This window comes from Polyodon spathula, chromosome 1 (assembly GCF_017654505.1).
Source record: "Polyodon spathula isolate WHYD16114869_AA chromosome 1, ASM1765450v1, whole genome shotgun sequence".
NCBI lineage: Eukaryota > Metazoa > Chordata > Actinopteri > Acipenseriformes > Polyodontidae > Polyodon > Polyodon spathula.
Window position 1 is genome coordinate 68,184,692 of NC_054534.1, and position 22,909 is coordinate 68,207,600.

Sequence of the window (22,909 nt, forward strand, 5' to 3'; positions counted from 1 at the left end):
GACAATAAAATACAAGTTGGTTTTCAGATCTCCACTGGCAGGACAACGATTTAACTCCATCGACTGGGCTACTGTAACAGATATAAAGTAGACTTCAGATTACAAAGATATTGGTCTTTGTTTGAGTTACCCAACCCTAAAACTAAAAGATTGGAACACAGTGTGCGAGTGGATTACCCTTTTAAATGTTCTATAAAGAAAGTCCAATGCGAAGCGTATTGAACTGATTCGCACTTAGTTCAAGGGGGTTCAACACCAGGTTAGTAGTGGATTATGTACAGATTCAGCACCTTTTCTACATGCTTCAGTCTTAGAACTGCAAGGATACTGCAACCTAGTAGCTGAAAGAGATATCCTGGGTTCCATCGTCAAACTCAGAAACTCACTCACTGCATAACCTTTGACAAAACATTGTACCTCCAAAAAGGATGACAAATAAAAGGTTTTGGGAGTATTTAAGGTACAGGATTACACAGGGAGTATTGAGGGAGGTAAGCTGGCACAGAGGAATGGAAAGAGTGGGTTCAGTGATGCAGATGCTTTCACTGCTGAAATTCCTTGGTTTGAAACAGGACCAACTTTAAACTCCTCACTGGACATTGGCCTACACTACAAAACTAAAACCACAGCATTTAGCAGAATTAAAATCAGCTCACCTTTGATGAGCAACAAATTCACAAGCTGTAGGAAAGTTTCATATCAGTTGGCAATTGGCATACTGACACAAAAAAACACCTTATGTTGCAGGGATGGAAATTTGACCCCTCATTGCATAGCAGTTTGATCCAATCCTGGTTTTACTATGTGGTTAAATCAGCTACACCTGAGCTTGTTTCCTAAACATTGGGGCTAATCAAGTTCATAACAAAACCTGGAATGGGTAAAACTGCTATGCAATAGGAGTCTTATTTCCATCCCTGCGCAGACTACAAGGGGTTAACTACAGTCATACTATTCTGGTTAACCAGATGACCATGCCATCTCAGATAACATCATACAACTACAATAAGTTAGGAAGTGCTGCAATAAGAGTGGATTACTTAAGTGCAAATCACCCTGTTACAAATTCACCAAGTCTAAACATGGTTCCAAATTAGCACAGATTTGGCATGGTTAACAATTCTTGATCAAAACAAAGCCAACATCGCAATAAGTTTGACAGCCAGAACCTAGTATCAAATATAATGATTTATTAAAAATGTAGCTTTCTAATCCAAGCAGGGTCATTCCGTGTAGTCATACTTGAAATTCATCTAATTTTTGAGTGATTTTGAGGATCTAAAAATGATATTTAGAACGTCAGTAGCCCTATGGATGCTTCTATACAGATAGCCGGGTAGGCCTTCTGTAGAATTTATGCAAAATAAGTACCACCACTTTAGTATTTCTGTGTTGCTGGGGGCCTTAAAATTGAAAAATTGTTCTATTGTCAAATTCCTGAGTGATTTTCAAGTGCATGTTCCTTCTAAAGTAGAAGAGATATCACTTTCAAATTGCTGAAGTGTGCTCAATTTAACTGCATTTCTGTATGCACCTCCTCAAGGGGTTTCAGCCCTTCAAAGATGGGGTCATTTTCAATACTTTCATCCTGAAGCCTTTTTGTGGGGTCACTAAACCAGACAGTAAAGTAGGTAGACAGCAGCAGATCTGCACACAGAAAGTCAGTTAAATTATGAGCACACACAAGCAATTAGAAAGTGATATATCTTCTACTTTAGAAGGAACATGTACTTAAACCACTCAAGAATTTGACAATTGGACAATTTCAATTTTAAGGCCCCCAGCAACACACATATACTACCTGGCTATCTGTACAGAAGCATCCATAGAGCTATTAACATTCTAAATATTTTTAGATCCTCAAAATCACTCCAAAAGAACGAGACACGTTCCACTACACAAAACATAAGCAAAATCAAAATCTTATGGTGGGAAGCTCTGGTTGAGTTGACATGGAATGACCTAGCAGGCCTAATACTAACCTGGACAAGTCACATGTGAAATAAAAGAAGCTACTGTTCGATACGAGCTACGTTTGCATAGAACTAATTTTCACAGAACAGCCACATTGTACATAAAAACCAGATTCCACTTTCAAGTTAATCTGTTAAGCGCATACTGCAAGGACCCCTGGTGGCTTCTGAGGGGGAGCGACAACAGAAGCAATGAGGCATCTTCCTCTCTCACATGCCAATTTGAAAAGCCATCTGGAGCCACCCAGAGGAGGCCCTTTCTGTAGCAGGAGCACCAAGTTCAGCGCTGCCGACTACTTCAGCTGTGAAATGTGTCCTGGAAAACCGCCCAACGTATGGTCCTGCAGCAGGATTCCTTGAAGTTCAGGGGGAAGCAGCAGGGCATCCGGCCCTCGAGGCACCTTAGTCTTCCTCACCTTCCAGTTAGTGTTAACATTTACTGTACAGAAGCAACCCACGTAGATTTTGCAAAACAGGCAGCAATACGGGCTTGGAAATAATTTTGCCTGTATTTTTACTATATAGTTGCCTTTTGAATATCACAACAGACAGGTTGTCTGTGCAATAGATAACATGAAGGCAGGGAAAAATACATATATCCCCTGCAATAATTAATTTAAAACTACAGTACATCCCTGTGGGAGAGGCTCAGTTGTCATTGTGGTTGGAACTCTAGACTTCAGTGAAGAGGGTAGTGTAATGTGTTGAAGCATTTTGTAATTACGCAAACCAGGAAGTGAGCTTTATTGTACTCCAGGGTGTTAAATGCCCAGAGGGAGGATTGTGTTTGCTGGAACTTGCAATGTCAAATTGTTGTGTACAGAAATGGTTCTAAATTTTTTTTTTTTTTTTTTTTTTTTTTTTTTAAAACAACTATTTGAAGTGGCACTTTGTCATGGGACCAAAAACACCTGCTCTAATACTGCGCAATTCCCCTGTTTTTTTTTTTTTTGTTTGTTTGTTTGTTCTTTTGTTTTTAACTCAAGCCATTCTATTGACTGCACACATAAACAATTCCCTATGGTGTTGTGCAGGCATTTCTGTTGTCTACTCTACTATTGAAACATATGTTTTGGCACATAAACATTTAACCACAACATTGTGACATCACTTCCTCTAGTAACCAAAACATGCACAGGGAGGGTAAACTTCCTGTTGTGGTGGATCAAATATATGAATTAATAAGCCACACCGGGGGGAAAAAAAAATTAATAAATTCAGCAAACATAAAAAAGTATAAATGCACACTACCCTCCAAAAGCATTGTGACAGAAGAAAGAGTGGTGCATTTGTCCCTGAACACTGAAAAGATAAGACTTAACTCCTGTTCAATCGAACATAAGGATTTGAAGAAAATCCCGAGCCACACACACAGGGACAGATTCAGAAATATTTTCAAATTACATAGGAATATCCCATTTCAATAACACAGAGTAAACAGAACTACAGTTTAAATAGAACCCGAGGCATGGTAAAAGCTGAAAAATACAGCACATTTTCTGACACTACTAATAAGAAAATCAAGTCTCATCCTCCCTCCCTCCCACTTAACACTAGCATGCATTTCCAGAGAATCAATTTCCTATGACTGGAAGGTCTCCAATGCACAGAGTGAATGGTTGTCCATGCACTGAGATGCCATGTGGGAAGGGTTAAGTAGATAAAGAGAAGTATATTTTTGCTGGCTGTTAAAACAAGCCCTGGCTCAATGCAAAATGCTGAAATCCCCCGGAGCTACTTACAGTTAAGCCAATCTCTGAACCTGCTGCTCACAATTTAATTAAACAACAAGGACCAGTGTCATTTTATATATTATAAAGCAGGGAAATCCATACCCCTTAAAAGACAGACTCGTTCTTGGTATAGAAGATAAACGAACAGGAGAACGTCTATGCATATTAACTAATTCCTGTGTCAAAAAAGCCTGCGATAAAACCCTGTTCTTTCAATTGAGACAACCTGTGAAAAATAATCACATGTTGTAATGAAACTTTAATTTGTTTTACTAATAAGATTAATTGTGTTCAAGTGAAGTAAGAAGGTTATTTCAAATACATTGTCTTTTCATACTTAAATATTCATAAGCAAGACACCACCGGTGCTCCATTACGGTGTACAGCGGGTGGAAATTAATTTGTAGTTGTCATTCAAGACCGTGAACCCAGGCTTTTCATTTACTGAAACTGTACCAACAATGTGGCTTACAGAATACCAGGTACTGCCCACAATAAAATGCTACATTTAGTACATTATCAATCCATGGTTGATTTTTGATGCAGGGTTTGAATAGTAATTGAGGCAGCATGCATTCTAGAACCTGCCAGCATACAGTTCTGCTTTTGGCCTGTTTAATCTTATAGTTAAGACTTCAGGAGGAAGTGCACTTCATTTTTTGCTTGAAGCGTACAGGACCTTCAATAATTTATTAAATTCAAAATGTTACATCGTATTACAGTATCATATTACAGTGAATTCATATTTGAATGGGGTTACATTTTTTAGAAGTCAATACAGCACATTCTGTAATAAAAATAAAACACACACACACACACACACCACACGCACAACTGAAATTCCTCTGCAGTGAGCCGGGCCATTGGGATACAGCTACAGTCTCACTGCCAGAGCTGCTGCTGCTGCTGCCACCATCTGCACATTAATAATAGAAGACAGCAGGAGCAGGGAGTCTTGCTACTGTAACTAACTGCTGTGCACTTGAAGGTGATATGCCAAATGCTAGCTTTCAGAGTCATGGTGTATGACAGACATTATACCCACACTGTACACATCTGTAGCCCACAGATTGCAAGGCCTGCATGAATTCTGGATTCATGTGGCTTTAAAAACGGTCAAATTATAAGTGTACGCATATACTTAAGAGTTCAACTAGGGTTGCTTTATTTTTGTGTGAAGACTTCTTTGTTTCATACATACACATACATAGATTTACACATTTATTAATCCAGGGCTAGAAATGGAACATTAAACAAGCAATGTGATTGGTCGAGCAAGGTTCCAGCTGTCCGTACATACTGGATGGATACGGACAGTTGGAGCCTCGTCACATTCTCGTCACCAGGGGTCACAAATGGAGTTTAGAAAAAGGGGCATTCAGAACAGAAAATAGGAGACACTTTTTTACACAGAGAATTGTGAGGGTCTGGAATCAACTCCCCAGTAATGTTGTTGAAGCTGACACCCTGGGATCCTTCAAGAAGCTGCTTGATGAGATTTTGGGATCAATAAGCTACTAACAACCAAACGAGCAAGATGGGCCGAATGGCCTCCTCTCGTTTGTAAACTTTCTTATGTTCTTATGTTCTTATTCTAATTCACTGCACTGCCTCACAGAATCTGTATCGGTAGGCATCTTGCTTACAGTTACTGTACATAGTAACTATGAAACTGAGGGACCAGTTACCTGCAAAAAATCCCAAAAGTAGTAACCGAGTTGGATGAAGAACAATCAAATGAACTGAATAGCAAACAGAAAAAAAACCTGCTGTCTTTATACTTCAAATTATGTATTTTCAGCAGTTTGTAAACACAAAAAAAAAAAAAAAAAAAAACCACCAAGAACCACTCTGAACATTATCCACCCCTCTGACACAGACCTTAAACAAATAACTGAAATCTGAAAATCTTTGAATTTCTTTTTATTCCTCACGTCTGTTCTGCTCAAACAGTTTTTTCGTCGTCTCTTCTCCACCTCCTTGTGCATTTTTTCAATGGCAATGTGCACAATATCAAAAACAAAGATGTACTTATAATAAAACTTTTAAAATAGGAGGCTGTGACAGAGATAATGAACCATGACCATAAATCTACCTCCCGACCTGTGTGGTTGCTGTGCAAAGGTAACAGAGTGCCCCAGACTGGATGATCTGACAATTAATTCCAGGGAAAGGTGGAAGTCAGCCATCTAGAAAGGGGAAGGTGGCACAGTACACCAACTCACTGCCCAAGAAGGGAAGCGATGTGGCAACCACTTTTTGCAGAAGAAACGGTTGCACTCGCTGACTAAGGGGGTTTGTTGTCGCCAGACCGGGATTATAAAAAATAAAATCTCTTTGGGTCATGAACTTTGTAGTCAGTCTTCTGTTTCATAATTGCATCACCTCTTCACCTGCACACTGCAATCCACTTTGCCACAGAGGCTCAAAAGATGCTGTGTTGATCCTGTGTTTTTTTGTATATATGAATCTTGAATATCACAACAAGCGCTCTTTCATTTGCCATGCTTGAAACTATAGTACAACATTTGGCAAGGCGATAAGTAAGTGCAAGGTATTTGTCATTTGTAGCAAATATACGAACATCTGATTTTTTATATCCGAACACATTAAAAAACATTAGTTCGAATATTCAGATATTTGCCCCAGCAATAAAACAAGCACAAATAAAAATAACAGAAAATGTTTTTGAAGTTCATACCGCATAGTTAAAGATTTTTTTGGCCTACAGCTCTCCGTCTGGCTTGCTGACTGCTGCAAAATTCAGTTTATATCCCCGGCGTGATATTTGTTTACATCGTCAAGTTGAATTTGTTTGAATTTCAGAAAGTCAAAAAACAGTGACAGTAACGTTTTAATCACCATTTTAGTGTTCAGGAGCATCTTTCTTTTGTAGTATGTTTTGTAATTCATTTTTTGTTAAGTCACAGAATCGCTATTCAGCAGTGTTCACATTCAGCCATTTTCTCTTGTTGCGAGGAGTGCAGGGGAGAAGGGCATTCCTTTGAAAAGAGGCGGGACTGAGTGATGTGAACCAATCACATAACAGAGGGAGACTATTGCGCAGTGGTGTAAGGATGTTACGGCAATAGTTCAATCTATTTTTGCTCCTATGGTGAGGTTTTAACTAAATCACAGGGCAGAATTTGCAATCACTGAGAGATAGATGTGTGTCTGTATGTATGTATGTATGTTGAACAAAAATATAAAACGCAACATATAAAGTGTTGGTCCCATGTTTCATGAGCTGAGATGATCCCAGAAATTTTCCACACACAAAAAAAGCTTATTTCTCTCAAATTTTGTGCACAAATTTGTTTACATCCCTATTAGTGAGCATTTCTCCTTTGCCAAGATAATCCATCCACCTGACAGGCGTTGCATATCAAGAAGCTGATTAAACAGCATGATCATTACACAGGTGCACCTTGTGCTGGGGACATTAAAAGGCCACTCTAAAATATGCAGTTTTGTCATACAAGACAATGCCATAGATGTCTCAAGTTTTGAGGGAGCATGAAATTGGCATGCTGACTGCAGGAATGTCCACCAGAGCTGTTTCCAGAGAACTGAATGTTCATTTCTCTACCATAAGCAGCCTTCAACGTCGTTTTAGAGAATTTGGCAGTATGTCCAACCGGCCTCACAACCGCAGACCACGTGTAACCACGCCAGCCCAGAACCTCTACATTCGGCTTCTTCACCTGCGGGATCGTCTGAGACCAGCCACTCTGCACAAACTGTCAGAAACCGCCTCAGCGAAGCTCATCTGCGTGCTTGTCGTACTCACCAGGGTCTTGACCTGACTGCAGTTTGACTTCAGTGGGCAAATGCTCACCTTCGATGGCCACTGGCATGCTGGAGAAGTGTGCCCTTCACGGATGAATCCTGATTTCAACTGTACTGGGCAAATGGCAGACAGCGTGTATGGCATCGTGTGGGAGAGCAGTTTGCTGATGTCAACATTGTGAACAGAGTGCCCCATGGTGGCGGTGAGGTTATGGTATGGGCAGGCAAAAGCTACAGACAGTGAACACAACTACATTTTATCAATGACTATTTGAATGCACAGAGATACCGTGATGAGATCCTGAGGCCCATTGTCGTGCCATTCATCCGCCACCATCACCTCATGTTTCAGCATGATAATGCACAGCCCCATGTTGCAAGGATTTGTACACAATTCCTGGAAGCTGAAAATGTCCCAGTTCTTCCATGGCCTGCATACTCACCAGACATGTCATCCACTGAGCATGTTTGGGATGCTCTGGATCGACGTATACGACAGTGTGTTCCAGTTCCCACCAATATCCAGCAACTTCGCACAGCCATTGAAGAGGAGTGGGACAGCATTCCACAGGCCACAATCAACAGCCTGATCAACTCTATGCGAAGGAGATGTGTCATGCAGCATGAGGCAAATGGTGGTCACACCAGATACTGACTGGTTTTCTGTGATCCACGCCTCTACCATTTTTTTTTTTTTTTTTTTTTTTTTTTTTTTTTTTTAAGGCATCTGTGACCAACAGATGCATATCTGTATTCCCAGTCATGTGAAATCCATAGATTAGGGCCTAATTAATTTATTTAAATTGACTGATTTCCTTATATGAACTGTAACTCAGTAAAATCTTTGAAATTGTTGCATGTTGCATTTAAATTTTTGTTCTATGTATGTACACACACACACACACACAGTGCCTATAGAAAGTCTACACCCCTTCAAAATTGTCCTCTTTTGTTGCCTTACAGCCTGGAATTAAAATGCATTAAAATAGTTTGTTTTTAGTTTTTTATCTACACATCCTATCCCACAACTTCCAAGTGAAGAAAATATTCTACAAATTTGTAGAAAATTAAAGACAAAATGAAATAGCTTGGTTGGATAAATGTCCACAAAGTTGTTGAAGTGCACAGATCAGGAGATGGGTATAAAAAAATAACAAAGGCCTTGAATATCCCTTGGAGCACGGTCAAGACGATTATTAAGAAGTGGAAGGTGTTTAAAATGAAACATTTTCTTTGAGGCTCCAACATATTTCTATAGACAGGAAATAGGAGTATTTATTGATACAAACTTGTCACACCATTTTCCTTTCAGTGCTGAGTTATCTGGAGTTTACTGTATTTCAAACTGAGAAAATTAAGACCTATAAAACACCAATACATAGCCTACTTGGCAAGAAGAAAACAATTGAATCGTTAGTAACCGGTACTTAATCTGGGAACAAAATCTGTAGTAAACAGGGTGAGTAAGATAATTTAACTTTTTTTTTTTTGTATGTGTGTGCACATTCATTTCATATATATGACATGTGCCTATAACCTTTATAGTTAGAGTTACAAGCACTAATCTAACAGTAAAACACAGGCAAAACTAGCTTGGGCCCAAAAACCCCAAACATATTACTTCCTTAAAGAGCCCAGCACTACCCAAGATTAAAATACCAGCTTGAGTTACTTGTCTGAATTTTAGAGAAAAACCAAAACATTTCCAATACTAATGAGAAGATATTGCCAAAATACCACCGATTCACAAAATAGCAATTACTCACAGTTTGTCCAGCTCCAGGTGTATTAGTTGTCCTGCAGTGAAATATCGCTCCTGTACAGTAATCTGAAGCAAATAAAAAAAAAAAAAGCATTCGTTCATTAATCTGAAAAGGCCACGGAAGGCAGACAGGCAGGTACGTACGTTACTACATTTCCGTGAAAGTTAATATATTTCTTGCATGGTGAAGTACCATTCCATGTTTAAAAACATATTTAATTAATGCGTACAACAACCCAGACTTAACAACGACATTTGTGAGGTAACCAAGAAAATGTGTATGCAACCCCAGGCTATGAATGGCTGTAAGCTTATAATAACAGCTGCCAATGACATCCACTCCATGTCACACTGAAATCCATTTGAAAGCACTCGTGTCTGTTTTCTCTACAGGTCGATTACCCACCCAGGATATAATTCACAAGATAATTTTACAGCAATGAGAAAATCGCCCTAGTTTGCATCAACTACCTAAAAATAAAAAATACCCCTAAAAATAAGTGGCTGATGCAAGCCAGGTGGCATTCCCTGGTGTTGTCCAATGTTCTGCAACAGTTTATGCTGGCAGGGTATCACTTGATCTAATCCACACACACGGATATATGACACTCGGAAACGTCACTCGCGTTTTACCATCCTTGTACTAATAAAATCAATCCCCATTTTATATATATATATATATATATATATATATATATATATATATATATATATATATATATATATATATATATATATATATAAACACAAAATATATTACATACACATGCGCACTTTATATATTTTATAAAAAATTAATGCGCTTGCCCATCACATGCAAATCAGCCTGTCTTTATCGTGCACTGCAGTTACACAATCATATCGTTCTGAATTAAACTACCACTTCTGTTGAAAATGTAGTACTGTACCAGCAAAACCAACTACAGTACATCTAAATGGAAGCCTACTTATTTTAAAAAACAGACCTTTCAGCTATGTATCTGACATTGTATCTTTTTTGTGTTCCCTGAAAAATGACAAGTTCTTGTCTTACTACTTATTTTCCTAACTTCAGCGCTAACAAATTTAATTGAAAGAATCAACATCTCCCTGTACAGTTCCTCAAACCCAAGTCATATCGTTTGTTTTTGTACGAAATCTGTGTGTGTGTTGTGTTATAGGGTCGGATATGAGAGTGATGACTGTATATATGTTACACAGGTCAGGATTTGGTCAATAACAATTATCAAAGAACAAAATGAAATGTTATTTCGGTGTTTGATCAAATTGCAAAATATCAAACAAGCAAAGAATGAAAACACAAAAGAAGAGAGTTTTTTCAGTCTGAGTAAAGCGATATAATCAAATTGTGAAATGTAAAATACCAAACAAGCAAAGAATGGAAACACAAAAAGAGAAAGACTGAATTTCAATTGTCCAATCGTTCATTCCTAATTTGGATGAAGTACCCAAGAAAACAAATGTTCTCTTCGTACAGCAGCAGCAGCAACTGATTCTGGGGCTATGCAAGGCTTCCTTTTTGTCAAGCAAACAAGTGCTTCTGTGTGCGTATGGTGGTTCAGCGCTATTCTAAATACCACAGCAGCAAGCACTGCAGTATTGCCAACCCCACCGCTGCAGAAAACATGACATATAGGCTTAGAAATCAAGAGATTTGGCGTCCGATTCAGGAGATTTTATTTCTTAAAACATAAAACCAATATTTCAATGATAAGAGACAACCAGTATTTTGAGTTCTTTTTTTAAACCGCGTTAACACCTCAAATCTCTTACAAATCTCTATTAGTGCTTCTCAAAATGCATAACAAAATCAGACAATCCAGATCACCATTCAACATTATCTATTATCGTACCTGTTACTGCTGCACATACAGCTGCTGCGAGGACGGCTACTGGAGTGTTGAGTGTTTAGCAGTATGAAGGAGTTGGAAAGAAACTGCTCCAGTCTGGGTTGAATTTGTATCTACAGTGTTTGCCATTCTTTGAGTTTTCCAACATGACTAATGTATCTTTTGAAAAGCGAAAAATCCAGTGAGCCCACAATACTGTCGCAAGAAGGTCTTAATTTAAACTTAAAATCGCGTGTCTCACGATGAATTTGCGAGAGTTGGCAATACTGCTAAAACAAATCCAGTGATTTGTATGTTAAACAGAAACATTTAAGAAGACTTTTGTTGTCAAAAAAGCAGTCTCCATTTTTTTTTTCCCACATGCACACCACTGTCTGGTGCTGATAGGGTCTGCAAAACCTGTCTTCTAAAAAGTGGTAGTTCGATTTATGAGATTATAACAAACATTTAAAATCAGCACACTTTTCTTTTTTCTTTCACTTAAACTAATTAGACAAACGTGGATTGGCACTTGAGTTTGCAGTTTGTATACAGTAGTTTTATAACATGAATAAAACAATCCATTTTTTAATTGTTATTTTTTCCTCTAAAACTGTATTTTCCAAATAACAAGGTGAGAAGATTACGACCGTTATTTCAAACTCGCTTGAAGTTTAATGTTTGAGGTCACATTCCTCCTAAATTGCTGCCCACAACCCCCTTGTAAATGAGGCCACTGTCTCAATGGATTAACTTCCTGTATAAATACATACATGCATAATGAATCAATGAAATGTATCTTATAATTTACTGCTTTATGTTCATTCAATATTTTTTTTTTTTTTTTTTTTTTTTTAAATTGTATAAAAACTTTTGCATTTCACTTGATGCCCATTTTTAACACCCCGCAATTAATTGCTAATCGCAGATTGAGCAGCATCTTTAAAATCTGTTTGGGAACCGTGCATTTGATTAAAGCACATTTCGTAATTTGAGTTGATCGCTTTACTCAAAAGACCAAAGCTGTCTCTTATTTTGTGTTTCGTTCTTTGTGAAAAATAATTTGCTCAAACGCCAAAATAACCTTTCATTCGTTCTTTGATAATTTGTCAGTGCTCAAATCGCAAAATGGTTATTTTTGGTCGGTCACTGACTAAATCTTGACTTTGAGTGTAACACATACACGCACACACCTACAGTAGAAGGACCAAGGGATATGTTTGATCCCTCATAGTATTATTGTCTTTAAATATTAAAATGCCATTCAAAGTGACAACAATGGCTGCTTGAAGGGGACTTACTGAAAGGTTATTTTTAAAAAAAAATTGGAAAAGCTTGACAAACAGTGATTCAGGTGATGTAATTGCCTAGTGATTCTGTCTGATTTTCTAGTACCCAGTGCTGATCAGGGTATCAGACACCTCTAAAAAAGTTTTTTAAAAAAGTCATGTTACATCAGAGGTCATTAACACTTAACAAGTGCAAGACTTATAATAACCCTGTAGCATTAGGTGTTTATAATCTGGAAACCAAAAACTCACATGAATGTAACATGGAAAGCATCTTAGGTTACAGGACATAGGTGAAGAAGAGTAGCATTACATTCTGCCAGAGGAGTACTGTACTAGGAAATAAAATATGAATGTTGCATCTCAATTGGTTAATTATGAGATATTAGCAGTTCAATTTGTGGTAATGGGGGGGGGGGGGTTACTAAAACATACAATTGCTAAACAGTTATAGCTACATATTAAATGGTGGCATTCCAAAACATTAGTAGTCAAGGAACATGAGGAAGACAAAGCTGCAGGTCACTGGGTCAGTGTGGACTTACTGTGCACATTAAGTGCAGTGAACAGCCAATCATGTCAGCGTTTCATTCCTACCGTTTTAAACCATGCAGGACGTAGCTTCTAAAACAAAGTGCTCAGATCACCCACTGTATAATAATTCAGTAAGCAGTGCATTGACATACGTCTTTCCCATTTAAATCCATCCTCATAAGAAAAGAGCTGCTTGCTCACACAAGCTCCACAAAACCACTTCTCTCTCCAGAGACTCAATTAGGACTGAATGAGTCACCCAGTGTGGCCCATATGTCTTTTTTATGCTCAATTGTTTAAACTGACTGGCTCAATGTGAAGCCTGGCAGGGGGTGGGGGGGGCGGCAGTGGTCTTCACTTTACGATAATACAAGGCATGGCAACCCCAAAACTCACAAATGAAAGAAAGTTTTCTCCAATTAAACTGTAAACCGTGTGTAATAACTGAAGCTAACATTCTACATTTTAAATCAGTGATTATGTTTATTTTTGCTTAATCCTTGTTACTGCATAATAAGTACAGCAGACATGCTTGCCCATTAGGCTATATTTATTTATCATTTAATGGAAATTATTGAATATAAAACTCTACAAAGTATAGAATCAAGTTGTTCAAAAACTCTAGTCTGACCTGCTTTGACATGATTTATCTACAGTATCTAATATTTTAGCAGAGCAAAAACAGATGAATGCTGTAAATCAGCAGAGATTTTACAATGAAAGGCAAAACTTGCATGTTCTTCTGTCTGGACACCCCTCTTGGTATGTTAGTGCCGAAACCAGTTCCTGATCCCATACTCCATAATTCGGCAATGGCTGGCTTATGTGTAGAACAGTGTGTGTCCAATTTACGCACTTCAACATTTAAATTAGTACAAAGCAAGTGTTGGGTTACAGTCCTGCAAGAAACTCAAGTAGCTGCTTATTACTTCTTGGGCAGTCACATTATACCACCAATTACATGGAAAATAAAGCTAGCTTCCATGAATTAAGACTGCAGTGCTCGCCATTTTTAACTCTCATAGTCACAAGCCCTTTGAGACTGTGCTACTTGTGTCCACCTTAGAATGAGAATGCAAGCACTAGTGGAATGGTATTACTGGGCAAATGGCCATACACTCCTACAATTGTTAACACCGAATAAAAAGGTAGCCTTATAATGAGCAAGGACTGTAGGAAAAAAACTGGAAAAAAAGAATAATTCATGAAGTAGGGGACCTAGGCCGATGTAAAATGTACTTTTTGAGCAACTATAAAATCGCAGAATTTCTCTTTAAAATTCACGGCAGTGTCACAGGTAAAGTATCATATTTTGCGGAAGGTGCACAGAACTATTTTATAAATTACATACACAGGTTGTTTTTTTTTTTTTTTTTTTAAAAAAACATCAAATATAGAAATAAAAGCATGGACATCAAACGTCCAAGTTATTCAAGCACTTTACAATAGCTTGTGAAACAGCATTGTAATTAATAGCCTGTAGGTAAAGCGTATCTGCAAGGGCAGCTTTCACTTCTAGTACGTCAGATGCACGTTCGCCATTTAGGTCTTGTAAAACAAATACAATGTGTAACACATACTGATCTTGGGCATCAGTCGACTCATCAGTGATCTCTGACAAGTAAACAGACTGTTTTGCCAATTCCATAATCTCCTGCTTGTGATACTCTGCAGTTTTAGGTAAGTATTCATGGCTCAGCTGGGCTGATGAAGGAATCGCTCAACCATTTGCTACACTCAGTCTGAAGAATTTACATAACTTTTGGTTGTCCAATTTTTCAAGAGGGATATTTGCACAAACAAATGCATCTGTTGGGTCAAAACTGTATGTATTTCGTGCTTCACAGTTTTCAGTGAATGTCTGGAACATGGAAGTCACTGTTTTTTGTTTCTTTACAAATAAAACAGTCGCAGTATTGCTTTGGATTTCCACTTTTCTCTCTCGGTGAATACAGGAATCTGTCAACATGAATCTTCAATGCCTGTCAACAGCCAATTCTCGGTAGTGATCTACACTAATGTTGCAGGATGTAAAGAGGAGCTTACCTCCATTGCTGTGTAAAACTCCTGCTGGACACTGCTTTACGTGATCTGATGCAGGTACATTTTTAGTCTTTTTAGAGAGACATCCATTTTCTTGTTTACAGTGTGTAGTATTTTAATTTCCTGTCTAGATTACCTAATGAATATTTATCCTTAAAGACCCACTAACCTGAATAGATATAACAAAGACTGCTCGTCACAGCCGGCCCCAAGGGCATAAACAGACTTAACGCACAGATCTCTATCATTTTTCCTTCGAACCTGCTGCTATCAGACGCAGCAACGTTGAAGGTTAATGGTTACACTTCTACTTCAGGGAACCTGGGTTATTATAATAACCTAAACGTTCCCTGTCAAGTACAAAATGTAACCATTACCGCTAGAACCGCGTAAAAGTATGGGGAGTAGCCCACTAAGCCCAAGAAGTGGCCATGCCCCTGGTGTAATGGGCAAGAGATTTTCTGGAAGGGGCTTGCTCATAGGCAGTCTTAACTGTGTCCGTAATTCATGTTGACAGCTTCTGTTTAGACAGAGCTTTCCCATGGGACTTGGCCCCATAACAGACAAAAAACTGTTCAGACTGCTCCAACTCTGAGTTCTGTCCACATAATACGCTAAAGCCAGCATCGAACAAACCATATAGAGCTGTCTCGTCTTGTCAGACTGGAAAGGAGGTGGGTAAAAAGCCTCAAGCTCCACCGTCTGGTTAACGTGGAATGCCAAAATTGTTTTCGGCAAAAAAGCAGGATTGGTGAAAAGCGTAACTTTCGCCCTGGCTTCTACAAAAATGAAGCAGGCTTTTGCAATTAAAAATGCTTGCATCTCACCCACTCGCTAAGCTGCTTTCATAGACAAATATTTCAGCTCTGCTGAATGCAAGGGCTCAAAGGGGGCTTCATAAGTGCTTCAAGCACCACACTAAGCCTCCAACGAGGGATAATGTCCTTCATAGGCTGTAGAAGCCGCCAAGCACCCTTTAACAATTGCCCTGCCAGGAAGTGAGCTCCTGGAGGGACTGACTCAATCTTAGTATGGCAAGCCGAAATGGCAGCCAAATAGGCCTTTAATGTAGAGGGGAATTTACACTCATCAAACAGGTCCTGTAAAAATTGCAGTGTAACTGCCATGGGACAGGTCGTGGGGTCAAAACCCTTGGGACAGGCACCACGCTTGAAACACACCCCACTTGTACCCATATTGGGAACACATGGATACCGCTCTGGCATTCTGTAGGGTGTCTATGACCCTATTAGATAACCGTAGATGGCTCAAGTGTTCAGGGGCCAGACCCAGAGCTGCAGGCTCCATGGGTCTGGATACCACAATGTTACCGCTCGATCAACTCAGATATAGGTTGACCTGCCTGAGGTCGAGGATTGGTCTAAGGCTGCAATCCAGCCTGGGCACCAGGGATGTACTTGGAGTAAAAAAACGTTCATCCAGATGAAGAGGGTGTACCGTGCAAATGACCCGCTTTTGTAGCAGGGCTGTGACCTAGGGTTGTTTCTTGGCTTCAGGCTTAGCCTGAAGCTTTTTCCTGTGTGCCTGATGGCGGAACTTGTTAAAATTCCTGATGCGCAGCCGCGCGCCGGTTATAGAACCCTCTCTGGTTGTAGTAGCCATCTGTACCGTTCTCTGAGGCTGCTGGGGCCTTGGTCGCCAGTTTGACGCTTGCGCACTCTGGGGGTGGCTACTTGGGAAGCAGGCGCTAGCTCCTTTGTGGGCTCTCTTGCGGGTTGAGAGTGTTGTAGCATCTCATCTATCGTGGGTCCAAAAGTATGCCCAGGTATAATGGGGGTATCCAAAAGCTATGCTTTATCTCCGTCAGCCACTCATGCCTGGGAGAGCCACAGCTGTGTCATCTCAGAGCTACCACAGCGGCAAGATTCTTGGCCGCCGCCTGTCCGTTCAGCTTAGAGATACAGAGCAGATTCACAGCTCATCTCTGCTGTGGTGTGGGTCTGTCATTCTGGGAGAAAGACCTAAGCAAACAGCTTTGGTAATCTGCCAAAATGCTGTTCTAAATTACTCAGCCATGTGATCACCTCTGAGACCCGACACTTTATTCAGGCAGGTAGCGTCTTTATTCAGGAACGCTAACTTGGGTATCTGCACAAGAGAAGCAACAGCCGCATTTACTAGAGGGAACTCAGCCAAGTCGCGTTTCCCTGCCTCATGGATGTTCTACAAAGTCCCCAAAGAGCGGGAAACAGAAGGAGCTGTAGCCAGGTGACCCGAAGATGAGTGCACCTCGAAAAGAAAATCCGGGTGCACTTGGATGGAATGTGGGAGAGGATGTAGGCTTGTCCTCAAAAATGGACTGCTTCCGTGTCTCGGACTGTGCCACTCGTTTTCCTGCTCTCCCTTGGCACAGCGCCCTCAGAGGAGGATGCAGCCATCCCCTTAAAGGATGATGCTGGGGAGCCCTGTCCTGGTGGTATAGACGTGGACTGCTCCACGGAGCTGTGAGACACCCATTTCTCTAGAGTACGCTTAGAGAAGGATGCACAGAACTCACAGAATCTGCGGTCTGTGAGTGCCTCATATGCATGCTATGGTCCCAAACAGGAAGAGCACCTGCCGTGCATTTCCTCTACTGGGAGATTGGCCTCGCAAATGTCACAAGTAAAACCGTGGCATTATGCAAGCAGTGCATTCTGTGACAACTGCTGCCTCAATCATATACACATTTTATATTATATATATATATATATATATATATATATATATATACACACACATATATATTACACACACATATCGAAACTGAAACCTTCCGCTGGCCTTGGACCTGAGATGGTATCACTGGTTTTATACCACAATACCCCCATTTTAACAAAGTCAGAAGAGTGATGTACCGAGGTTGAACAGAGCAGATGGTAAGATTAACCGAAATTAACCGATTAGTTCCCAGCCACTAGTGCTGCTATAAAAGTACCTTGCAGGGCACGGTTCAATGAATGCTAGACTCGTGGTTGTATGCTCTGTACAATACTGTTCGTTGGTGGTGGTGCACTCGGTCTGATAAGTTAGGTACAGTCCAGTGGTACACTCTGTTTAGTACACTTGATATGGATTGGTGGTACCTCCGGTGGTGGTTCGCCACTCTGTGGTGGCATACTCTGTCTGGTACCTTAGGTTACACTCAGTACGGTACACCAGGTAAGTTACAATTTGGGTACCCAGGTGCAGTAATCTCATTCGCTGTTCAGTATGTATACTGGGTCGGGAACTGAGTAATTCTGTGACCCACAGTTACTGCAGAAGCAATATATAGGGGTGCCCACCTATATAGCTTTTGGAAAACCATTACAACCCTAAGACTGGGGAAAACCCACTTTCAGAGCCGGGACAGCCTTTGCAATGGCACTGAACACAGAGACCAAGGTGGCACGAAACACTGCAGGAAAGACTGCAAGCAAATCAGACCCGATGCAGAGCTGGCCTAGCAACTGCGTAGTGAATCGGAGTGGTAACCTCATTCGTTGTACAAAATTGTACAGGCGGGAAGGGGTAGGCTTGGACCTACCGTTACCAATTAAGCAGACTACAGGGGTGCCCACCTATAATTATGTATAACTTTCATAATAAATTAAATTTTTAATTTAACTTAAAATGTAACAACTTTCGATCCTGGGGAAGGGGTGACGGAGCCCCTGGCTTCGTGCAGAGCACAAGGCTGCTGAGGGACTACCAAAAGCCATGGCTGAGTGCACAATGTGTAAATAGCAATTACTATAGGTCACAATGTAATTATAATTGCATTAACAGTTTAATTACACAAGCAAATAAGCAGATAAAAGTATACTAAAACACTTCTGTTCATAACATCTCTCAATCTCAGTTCGGGTGAAAAGAAAAATTATATTGAGATTTGCATGTACAGTCCATTTATGCACTCTGAGGCAAGTGTGACTGCGTCACAGGCTCTGACGAGCAGTCTGTTATATCTTTCAGGATAAATACCCATTTGGCAATAGTTACATTTTGTACTTGATAGGGAACATGCTGGAAGCTGCAAGCCCCAAGCAAGGGACTAACTTTGTATAGGAGACTTGTGATTCGTAAGCTAAGCGTGTTGTTTCACGCCACGCATCTTCAAATTGCAGGAGTTCCAGGAATATTGTAACACATGAGCTAGTCAGGATTGTTGCAAATAAAAAAAAAAAAAATTAGGTATTCATCACCAGCAGTAAGCAGGCAGAAATTAAAACACACCCAAAACTATCAAATCAATGGTTTTTGATGTCACCAACCTATCATGCAACTTCTAACGTACAACTATTTCTGTGGCTCCTCTGAAACCATCATGCAGACTCCAGTTAGTGTCAGCCTACTGTACAGCAACCTGCTTCTGAGAACTCTGTGGTCAAGCAGCTGTGAACATCCGTTTCTAGGGAGGGGCTTTTTAGTTGCTGCAAACTGAATGTGGAAAAGCTTGTACCTTTCTTTAAATGTATACTGCAGCACTCCCAGCACAGCAAAGAAGCCATTCACAGTGTACTAGAGTTCAGAATGCCAGGAAGTGCCACGGAAAGGATGTACAAACACTTGATGTAAAATAAATAAATAACTAATTATATATATATAGAGAGAGAGAGAGAGAGAGAGAGAGAGAAGAGCATACCAAGTCTAAACCACAATATTATTTGTTTGATATTTGTGATTGGGACTGTAACCAGACGTATAATCCCCATACCACTGCTGGTATAGGGGGTGAAGATGTATTATTATTATTATTATTATTATTAAAATAAGGATGTTTATTGACAACTGTACTACTGTTCGGACAGTCACTTTTTCCCCACACCTCACATCCTGACATGGACAAATTGCAAATTACCCACAGAATGACTCAACGCAAGTTTTGATTCAATTAATGAATTTTTGCATTTACAGCACTTACCTAGACAGTCTAGAATAGATTCATTGCACTACAACTGTATACCAGAGTATACACAAGCTAAAGTCAGGTCACATAACATAGAAAAAGTCTCACAGGCTAAATCTTCCCTGAAGTGCACAATTTAAAACTTGACAAGCCCACAGTGTATGCAAGCTAAACTTTGTCATGCAAGTGAATCTGACTGAACAGTCTGGCTGCTTACAATTGACTAGCAGTGCCCTTAACTGGAGCAGCAAAATCGCTCTAGCTAATCTAGGTATGTCTCTATGCTACTGTAGATCCCTGCACTCAGGATTATACTTGCAGATAGTGAACAACAATAACACAAAATTGGCAACAGCAGTAACAACCTCTAGAAGAAGAACCACAGTATCATGCATTTTAAGAAACAGAGATGGAAAGGGAGCAGATTGGAGTACGCACACAGGTTCAGCAGCAGAGATTAAAGTGTCACCTTGTGCTACTGTATGTCTTTGCCCACACCTAGATTTAAGGATTACGCCCCTACTTAACTGGAAATGTTATAGTAGCTCACTCTTGTTACCACCTACTTGTGTAACATTAACAGACTTGAGGGTTTGCAGAAAACATCCTACAGTAGCACATGGAAAGCCTTCTTAACAGAAACAGTTCTTTAAAAGTACTGGTGTGTCTGCACTAATAGCCCAGGCCAGCATCACCTTAAATGTATGGCGCACAGGCAGCAGAGGGGCCAAACAGTAAAATCGCTGTGTTGCAGGTGGAGCTCTACTTTGTGGAACACACAATGCACACAAATATGTTCCTGCACTGCTGTAGAGAATAGTCACAAACCAGCCATTTTAAGCTTACATAAATCAAACCCTTACATGAATGTAAAGGAAGCTGAAAAAAAAAAAAAAAAAAAAAAAAAGATTACACAAAAATTAGGCTACTAAATATAAAGTATGCCTTCGGTGATTAGAATGTGTCAGAACTGCAGCATTGCTCAAGGATTCCAGGGCTGAGATCAGACAAACCTGTAGTTCAATTTTGTAAAGTTTACATTTCTATCTCAAGACAAAACCCGACTGGCAATTTTGGTTTTTACAATGCCTTTTTCAGCATTAACTTTGTTATCCCCACCCCCGGGCTAGCCTTTTACCGTCAGCAATTCAGTGAATGATCTCTCACATGGCCCCCTTCCCAGCTGGGTGTATGAACACGGGAACTGCAGGAGTAGTAGTACACAGAACGGGGGCAATAACATAATATACTACATGAAAAGCATGCACCAAGGGATTGCGATTCTGTTCCTCATGTTAGCTTTGCACTAAGCCACGGTGCTCCATTGCTCTGGAAGGTACAGTACCACTTGCATATGTGACCAACACATTAAATCTATTCTACACATACAAAACAGGATGAAACAATACTCCAAATGTAACCCAATAGATTGCTGGTCATCTGTCTGCCAAGTGCAAAACCAGTGTCTGTGTTCCAAAAACATATACAGTAGCTCCTTGGCAGTAAGATTTAAAACAAAGCACATAAAACATACCCGCACACACCCTTCTCCCCAAGTAACCCAAGCAGGCCCCCTTCTGAAGCCAGAACCACAGGCTCAGCATTGCTGTATTTATAGTCTACCTTGCGTCGACTTGTTTTTTTGAAGAATACCACATAGAATATGCCCCCAGGCTCCAATTCCAAGAAACTGACATTGAAATTACCTCATGAAGAACCCACCAAAAAAAGTCTTGTCCTGATTCTACTGTGTGTTCTGTCAAAGGAAATAAAGACACACAAGTTTACAAGTAAAAATCAGTAAAATCAGTGTTTGAAGTGGTGCGGTCCTCTGATAGTATTCCTTATGCGATGGAAAACCAGTCCAGCGTGCAATGGTAAACACAAGCAGCTAGAGGGCTGTGGAGCCAGACAGATAATAAATCACTGCAGGAACGTGCCTTAATTTCCTCACATAGTGGGTAACTTGATGAGCTCTAGAATAATAGTATATTCTCCTGCAAGGGCAAATGCTGGAAACTGAAAGTGGAAGCTCATGTTTCATTGAGGAAAAGAAATAATGAATGGGCACAATCAGGTACAGTTACAGAAAAAAAGGCAACTACTATAATTAAGGGGTCAGAGAGAGAGAGAGAGAGAGAGAACTTATTCACACCATTACTGCAAATCTCCCAAACCCACAAGTTAAATATATTTTGTAGTTTAACATTTTGCACATAAAAAGGTTCCTACAGGAGATTTCAACAATGTGTCAGACCTTACGACATGACAGTTAAAAAAACAGATATTTATTTGTAGCTTTCTACAACCCCTTGTACTATGTGCTTTTAGGTGATTCTTGTTTTATTTATCTTGTGATGTTTACTACGTGTTGTATTTAGTTCTTACCACATAAAGTGCACATTACTTTAAGGATTGAGCTGATGAATAAAGTAAACTATTTCACTAGTGCTGTGCATAGAATACACTCTACTGCACCCCCCACCTTCACTTACTATGAGGATTATTTCAGCAAAGGCCATAAAAGTCAGAACCTTCACCAAACAGCTAAAACCCTGAGTGAGCATTGCACACATGCAAGACGGTAAACTCCAAAAGACATATGCACATCGTCACCAAACTAGAAATGACAACCAATCAAGACTTGTAAACATAACTCCTGCACATTATAATGTGGCTTTCAAAAGAGTAAAAAAATTAATAAGTGAAAAACACAAAAATAAATACATTTAAAAAAAAAAAAAAAGTTAGCCCTTCGTCTTAAAATATGAAAGTTTTTTTTTTTTTGGCTTTCTACTTCAAAAAAAATCGGCAAGAAAATAACTGATCAGAGTATCCACCTGCTATACATTTGATCCATTACTTCAAAAAGTTCAATCAGAATTCTAAGGTAAAACTAGAAATCATGTAAACAAACATTTGGGTTGTTGCCTTCTTCAGTGAACTTTTTTTTTTTTTACTTTACTATAGTTTAACTATACTATAGAGGCACATTGCTCTCACATAACTGTGTGTTTGTGCAGGAGAATGTTGCTACTGAGATTTTTTTGTAGCTCTGAATTTTCA

At 39.7% G+C, this 22,909-nt stretch overlaps 1 protein-coding gene across 2 annotated transcripts in view; it reads right to left on the reverse strand.

Moving 5' to 3' along the window:
- LOC121321435 (F-box/WD repeat-containing protein 7-like) overlaps positions 1-22,909 on the reverse strand; it is a 182,840-nt gene that overhangs the window by 137,014 nt on the left and 22,917 nt on the right. For both annotated transcript variants that reach the window (XM_041260391.1, XM_041260382.1), the window contains exon 2: positions 9,262-9,323. The gene's annotated coding sequence lies outside the window, so the exon portion shown is untranslated. The remainder of the gene's footprint in view (positions 1-9,261; positions 9,324-22,909) is intronic.